This window comes from Scomber japonicus, chromosome 4 (genome assembly GCF_027409825.1).
Source record: "Scomber japonicus isolate fScoJap1 chromosome 4, fScoJap1.pri, whole genome shotgun sequence".
Lineage (NCBI taxonomy): Eukaryota > Metazoa > Chordata > Actinopteri > Scombriformes > Scombridae > Scomber > Scomber japonicus.
In genome coordinates, this window is record NC_070581.1 from 902,671 (window position 1) to 910,771 (window position 8,101).

Genomic DNA, 8,101 nt, shown 5'->3' on the forward strand with positions numbered 1-8,101 from the left:
ACAACTTTGTCTTGTGTTTCCCACCGCAGGTAGAGCACAGCTCCGTAGGAGGACTCACTCCCATCTGAGAATGTGATCCCTGTTGGTGGGCCTATGGCTCTAGGTGGTGTGAGGCTTCTCTCAAACCTGACCTGGCTAAGTCTCACATATTCTTCAAAGAGCGTGATTGCTGCCTCTCGAAGTTTCGGTGAGAGAGGGGCATCCCATGTGTCTTTAGATGCCTTGTCTTTGTCCTTGCCAGCTTCCTGGAATGATTCTCTTACCAACATCACACCCTTCTGTTTGGCTGGTGAGGCGAGACCAATCGGGTCATACAAGGCGGCAATCTGGCTGAGAAGTATGCGTCGGGTAAGGGGATTTGGTGTTCTTTCCCTGACATCCTCCATACTCAGATTCAGTCCTGTCCTCATTTTCCCTCTTTTCTTGGAGAAGTTGATAGATGTCAGCAACCAAAGCGTATCTGTCTCAGGTTCATAGCCAACCCCGAGTGCTTTATTCTCTCCATCATGCATTTGGTTGGGCAGTACTAGAGTCCTGGGTACAGTTGCTTCTGTGCTGGAGTCGGCGGTTGTTTCAGCAGGGGCTCTACTCCTCCCACTTTGGCGTGACAGGACCCACGGTTTGAGGAAGAAGCCTCCTGCTTTCAAAATCTCCTCCACGCCTTTGGTAATCCTCTCCAGCGCCTTAAGGTCGTTGTGGGAGGTCAGGATGTCGTCCACATAGCTATCCTCGGTCAGAGCTCGCCGTTCTTCAACCATATCAGCAAACTGAGGAAGGTTGGCCGTCTCCTTCATAGCGACTTGGGCGATACATCCTGCGGGTTTATCTCCAATATTGACTCGGACAACTGCAAACACTTCAATGTCATCCCCAGGGTTGTCTCTCCAGAGAAAGCGGTGGAGGTGGACTTCAGCATCTTTCAGCCACACTGAGTTATACATCTTTTTTACATCACCCAGTGCGGCATGGAGTCCACTTCTAAACCTCAGGAGGACGCCTCTGATGGGATTGAGGACATCGGGGCCCTTGTGGAGGAGATCATTTAGACTAATGCCTCGGAACTCTTGGCTACCGTTCCACACAATTCTCACAGGGGTTGAGGAGGAGTGAGGGTTCGGTGCAACTAAATGGCTGATGTACCATTTAGGTCCTTTCCAGCTGTTAATTTCCTCCCTTGTGAGTTTTGCAGCAGCTCCCCTGGAAACCATTTCATGGATTTGCTCTTTGTATGCAGCCTTCCATGCAGGTTCCTTCTCCAGACGTCTCTCAGTGTTTCTGAAGGTTGCCTCCACTGCCTGCCAATTGTCTGGCAGCATGGTGAGGTCCGCCTTCCAGGGATAGGCTGCGTCCCAATGGGGAGAGTTGCTGTGTTTGTCCGTCAGCACGTAGGTTAGGCATCCTTTTATCTTTTCCAGGTCCCGCTCCTCCTTGAGGGTCATCTCTTTTCCTCCAGGGGGGCAACTGCCACACTTGCAACCGCCACATTGAGGACTGCATGCAGCTCCGATGCTGTCCCACCTGAACCACTCGAAGACCTCTTTGTTAGTGGTTGCGGTGCTCCGGACAAGCGCACTTTCTTCCTCTTCTTGAGGTATGATGGTCTCCTTATACGCCATGGAGGCTGATCTCATGGTCCTCGCGAGGTGAGTTTCAGAGCGGTACACGGCCAGGTCAACTGTCTCCATGAGATCAGGATGGGTTCCCCCGACAGTCTTTCCCAGCGGGCCGTCCCAGAGGACGAGGTCTCCCACAATCTTGGTTGGCTGGGGAACAAGACGACCTTCCCGGTGACTGATGAGGAGGTCAATCTTTGTAGGTCGGACCAGTTCATCTCTGGGTACATTGGGGAAGAACCTCTTTAATTGCTCGGCCGTGACTGATTGGGTCACCTCTGCGATGTTTTCCAGGCCATAGCAGAGAATTCGATGCTCCGCCACCTTTCCCTTAGATGTCTTGACCTTCAGCCGGAGGGAATATCTTTTGGTCAAGACAGTTTTCTTCATCCCCCCAACTCCATGGACAATAAGCCTGATGTTCTCACCGTATAGTCCAAGGCGATCAGCTGCTTTGTTGGTGATATAATTGGTGTCAGATGCAAGGTCGATTAGGGTGCCAATAAGGTTGCCCGAATTCGTCGTCACTTGCATCAGCATCATCACCACTGGATGTTCTTGCAGTCCGTCTCCAGCCTTTGCACATACAGTTGAAGATGTTTTGTTTGAGAATGCGATCTTGTATTTCTCTCTTTGCTCTGGAGTAAGCTCTGAAAGAAACTCCTCTTGTTGGCTGGTTAGGCCAAGTTTCTTTCCTCCAACTTTTACAGTGCTCTGCTCCTCACTGCTGCGGTCCTTCTTTGGAGGCGGTGGCTTAGGACACAGAAGATAATTGTGGTCCGACACCCTCCCTTTCCGACAGTCCGCTTTTGGGCAGAGGTACCTGGGTGTGCATCCTTTACCATCCTTGGGGTGGAGCCACAAACACTTGGAGCACAACCCTAGCTTCTTCAAATGGGCTCTTTTACTTGAGAGATCTTGCTCTCTGAAGACCTTGCATGCAAATAGCTTGTCGGCATGGGAGTCATCTCCACAGACAGTACAGCTTGGATGGTTGTCCTGCTGACCTGCTGTGGACTTAGTGAAAGCCTTCCTCCCTCTCTTATCTGGATAGTCTGCAGCAGCCTTTTCCACAGGGCCTTTATCTGCAGGGTTTGGCTCCAGCTGGTCCAACTCCTCAAGAATCTCCTCCTGTTTCTTTAGGAAGTTCAGGAGGCAATCAAAGTGGTCCAGTGGAGAGAACCTGTTTTCCGGGTCAGTCTTATGCATAATCCACTCTTTCTTGAGAGAGCTGGGAAGCTTGCTTTCGATGGATTGAGCAACAACACGGTTCTTTACAGCGTCCTCTTCACCAAGAATCTGGAGGTTGTACAGTGCCCTTTCCACCGCCTGGATCAATTCAATGGTTCTTCTGGGGTTGTTTCCTTTAACAGGGGGAAGAGACTGGACCTCATTGGTGATCAACAGGACTATTTTTGCTTTGTTCCCGAATTTGCTGTCCAGCAGCTTGAACATATCATCAGCGGATTCGCAGCTGGTTAGGACGAGGTCCTTCTTCACCTTTTCATGGAGACTATTCAATAAGTGAAACCTTTTTATGCATTCTGCACCATGTGGGTTACCCAATTCTTGTAGGTCCTCCCACTCAGTCTTCCAGCGATAATAGTCCCTTATATCACCAGAGAAAGTAGGTAGCCGCGCTCTTTCAAGGCTGATTTGAGGCTTGAGATTGGAGTTTCCTTGGGCCATCCCTGGGCTGCTGCTTTGCTGTGAGGGGGGCCGGGTGTTCATGTTCGATCCTCCCGTGTCTGTCTTGGACTTCAGCTTAAGACTGGCAGACATGTCAGGGAGAGAGAGGAAAGAAGAATCTTTCAGTGGATCATCAACTGCACTGCCATCATCTCCCAAGTTTCTTCCTCTACCCTCTACTTGGTCTGACTCATCCTCCTCCAGCTTATCTGTCAATGCCAAGACCCTCTTCTTTAGCGCCTTGTGGCGTGCCTGCAGATCAATCACCTTCGAGCCAGGAACCAACTCCTTCCACTCTACCAGCATTTCTCCGAGTTCGGCGACCTCTCTTTCAAGACCTCTATTCCTGAGCCTGCGGTCCTTGATTGACTTCAGAGGGCTAACTTCCTCTTCCTCTGCCTGAGTGATGGCTGAATCAGCGGTTTTGGCCTGCTTGAAGAACGTCTCCTCTGCGTAGCTGGTCCAAAAGGTTTCCTGAGTGGCCTTCTTCACCTCTAGGAACTTATTCTCACACTCAGTTGTCTTTGCATCGATTTGGTCTGCAGATGCGATGACCTCTTCATCCATGTGACTGTGAAAGCGCTACAATTCAAACATTAGCCACGGATATCATGAAACCGGCAACGTTAGACATTGGACCGCAGACAATGTTTATCAATGTGACCAAAGTAAGTTCTCAAGCATATAAATCGGGCACATACACCGTGACAGTGGCAGCACAAGCAAACAAACTTAAACCGCAGCTCAATGAATGGAAACAGCAGCTTACCGGTGGCGCATCTCTCCTGATGAGACAACATGCCAAAACTAGTGCTCGCTCCCGCTTATAGCCCGTGCTCGTTCATTACCTGTCTACGTTTCACCTGTTTACTGGCCCGCACTTCAATCAGGTAAGTGAACAGCGAACCTCCCTCTTGTTCACCTGTGTTAATCACCTGTGACTCCCACTTACTCACTCGTGACCTAGGGGACGCAACAGTCACAAAATAACTCCGCTCTTCCAAGTAGGACCTGAACCAGTCTAGGACTGTTCTGCTGAGTCCTGCCCAAGTTTCCAACCTGTTCAACAGTATACTGTGATCCACAGTGTCAAACGCAGCACTGAGATCCAACAGGACCAGAACTGACACCTGAGCTATGTCCCAATTCAGAGGCTGCATCCTTCGAAGGACGCTGCCTTTGCGGCCTTCGAAGGATGGTCTAGCCTTCGAAGCATTTCCTGGTTGCATCATCAGCTGCGTCACCAGTTGTTCCCGCCCATAAGACGAGAAAGAGGAAACAGACCAACAGACGAAAGACCAGGCAGGATTTCAGGCTGAGCAGAGAGTCCCTGGCAGTGCTGCTGAACCTTCTCCACCAGGATCGGAGACATGGATGGGGTGCCACAATACACAGCAAAAATTGGAGAGTTAAAATGTCATGGTTAAACATCTGGGAGTTGATTTTAACTCCCAAAGTGTAAATTTAACACATTTGGATTTAAATGGTGTCCAGAGTTATTTCAGAGTTGATCAGATCAGTGTTAGTTTAACTCTGCAAAGACGTAATTAAGCTCCGCCTTTGCTCCCTGCACTTCACTTCTTCAGTTTGAGAGAAGAGAGTCAGTGCCATTTTCCTCCTCTCATGCATGTCGAACACAGAAAGTGAAATTTAGTTAAAACTTACTAAAACGATTATGAATTGATGGTGTGAACTGCAGTATACAATAATACATCGAATATATACTTTTCAAAGCCTTGTTTGTTGCCAGGACTGAACAGCAAATTTGTCCACATGTGGTGAGCTAGCAAGATACGGTAACTTTAGCTTAATTAGCTAACTGCTTGTTACAGCTCAAGTGCATCAACTATAAACATGGATGAGGTCCCAAGGAAGAGACAACAATTTGAGGATACAAATGCAGCGTCTGCTAAAGAGGTTCACTTGATTCTAATGAGTTTAACATTTTTGCATTTTTCAGTCTCCAGAAAAGTTAATAACCATGTTTGACATTCTTGTGGTTTTGTTTTTTTTATTAGTTGATTTGAAGCTGTAAGATGCTGCAAGACGGCAGATGGTTAACATACTGGTGGCTCACATGATTGATAACCATGCGTATGTGTGTTTCATATTCTTTTTATTTGTGCCAAATAATTGTATGGCCATTGCATACATTTGGATTACTAATTTATCATCCCCTCTCAGGTACCTCCCCATTAAAGCAATCAGAGAAGAGACGGCGGGTACCCGTGCCTCCAGCATCCACTCCCCCTCATCACTGCCTACAAGCGACCGTTGCAAGGTGTGGGACCCCAGCGCTTTAATGGCCATCATTCCAGGGCACGCTCTATCATTGAGCGTGCCTTTGGCATGATGAAGACCAGGTTCCGGGCCATCTTCCTTCAAGCGCTGGAGGTGCACCACACCTTTGTGCCTCAACCATCACACAACAGGATTCTACTTTACCTTTGAGTAGGCTACTGTAGTGAATCACAATTAATGAATACGTTTTTTACATTGCAGGTCATAACAGCATGTGCCGTCCTGCACAACATTTGAGGAGGTTATACCTGACCACATCTATCTTTAGTTGGCAAGTAACATCATTTTAAAGCCATTATTCCTGTTTTAAAGTGTTTTGTAGATAGTTTTGTTTGTTATAATAATTTAATTATTGTTGTTGTTATTATTGTTGCTGAGGTCTTTGCCGACATCTTCAATACCTCCCTTTGTCAAATCTCAGTACCCAAGTGCTTCAAAGAATCCATCATCATCCCGGTTCCCAAGACCAATAACATCTCCTGCCTCAATGACTACAGACCCATTGCCTTGACATCAGCAGTCATGAAATCATTTGAGCGCATCATACCCAATCACCTAAATACCGTCACCAACCCCCTCATGGACACATACCAATTTGCATACAGAGCCAACAGATCAGTTGAGGACACTGTCAACTTAGCAATTCATCACATACTGAACCACCTTGAGTCCACAAACACATATGCCTGCATCCTGTTCATGGACTTCAGTTCTGCATTCAATACAATAAACCTGGAAAAACTGCTCAATATATTACTGGACATGAACATCGACCCATGCATCTGTCACTGGATTCACAGTTTTCTCTGGAACAGGCAACAGAAGGTGAAGATCAACAACAACATATCCTCCCCTCTGTCCCTCAGCACAGGCGCACCCCAAGGCTGTGTACTTTCACCCTGGCTATTCTCCCTCTACACCAACCAGCTCACATCACACCACAGTTCTGTCAACCTGTACAAATATGCGGACGATACAACCATCATAGGACTCATCACCAACAACCAAGAAACTGAATACCGTGGACAGATCAACCAAGCAGTGACCTGGTGCACAGACCACAACCTCCTACTCAACACATCAAAAACAAAAGAACTCATTGTCGACCTCAGACGCCAGCCATCTCCCAAAACTCCTGTGTTCATTGAAGGTGAACCCATCTCCATCACTGACACATTCAAATTCCTTGGCACCCACATCAGCAACAACCTCAAATGGAAAACCAACTCAGACCACATCTACAAAAAAGCCCAGCAAAGACTCTTCCATCTCCGACAGCTCAAGAAATTCAGAGTAAGGTCTCATCTCCTGCTCCGCTTCTTCACAGCCATCATTGAAAGCATCCTCACCACATCCATCACAGTCTGGTTCGGCAGTCTTGACACACTCTCCCGGAAGAAACTACAGCGCATCATCAACAGAGCATCCAAAGTCATTGGTTCACCCCTACCATCCCTTGAATCACTCCATCTCAAACGGACACTACGCAGGGCGCACAAGATCACTTCTGACATCACCCACCCTGCACACTACGCCTTCCATCTCCTGCCCTCTGGGAGGCGTTACAGGACAATCTCTTCCAGAACAACCCGCTTCAAAAATAGTTTCATTCCCATAGCAATAACCATTCTGAACTCCAAACGCTGAGGACTGTTGTTGTTATGGATTAAGTATAACCCTTATGTATTTATGTATTTATGTGTGATGTAAGTTTGTGTCTGTTTGTATGTACTATATGTTTAATGTAATGTTGGAACCTGTACCAAGAGCTGTACTGAAAACAAATTCCACCAGCCTGGCTGTGTGGTCATTAAATCAAATCAATCAATCAATCAATTATTATTATTATTAGATTACAATTCTTGCCTCTTTCTTAAACATTGTTAGTGACATGGCAGCCGTTGACCAAGTCAGCCAACCCACTTGATGGACGATGTGGTGGACAGTGGAGACCAGACCTCAAACATCCTGAATACCAGCCCAGATGATGTCCCACTGACCACAGAAGACAAGGTCTTTATTGTGGCATCCCATCCAGCCCAGCAGCACTGCCAGGGAGTCCTGCTCAGCTTATTACTGTAAATAATTTGGAATTGTAGTAATATTGTATTTAATAATAAATGTTTTTGATAATAGTTGTAAATTGTACATCATTTTCTAATAATAATCTGTAGTTATTTCTGATGTAATTTTGTAAATAGTTAAATGTTAAGACCTTAGTTATATTTCATCCCTTGATATAATAAAAGAAAACATTAAATCCCTTGTTCTTCCTGAACAGTAGCACTTTATGCCGTTTGCTAACCCTGTTATAAATTGTACTTAAGTTGTAAATACTAAATGGAATAGACAACGTGCAACAATTAACAATATTTTTATTTTATAACAATAACATAAAAACATCAAATCTTATTAATAATAACAATGTGCTCGCTCATGTACTCAGTGCGAGCACAAAATGTGAGCATGAGGAGAATAAATGTGAGCATGAGAAGGAG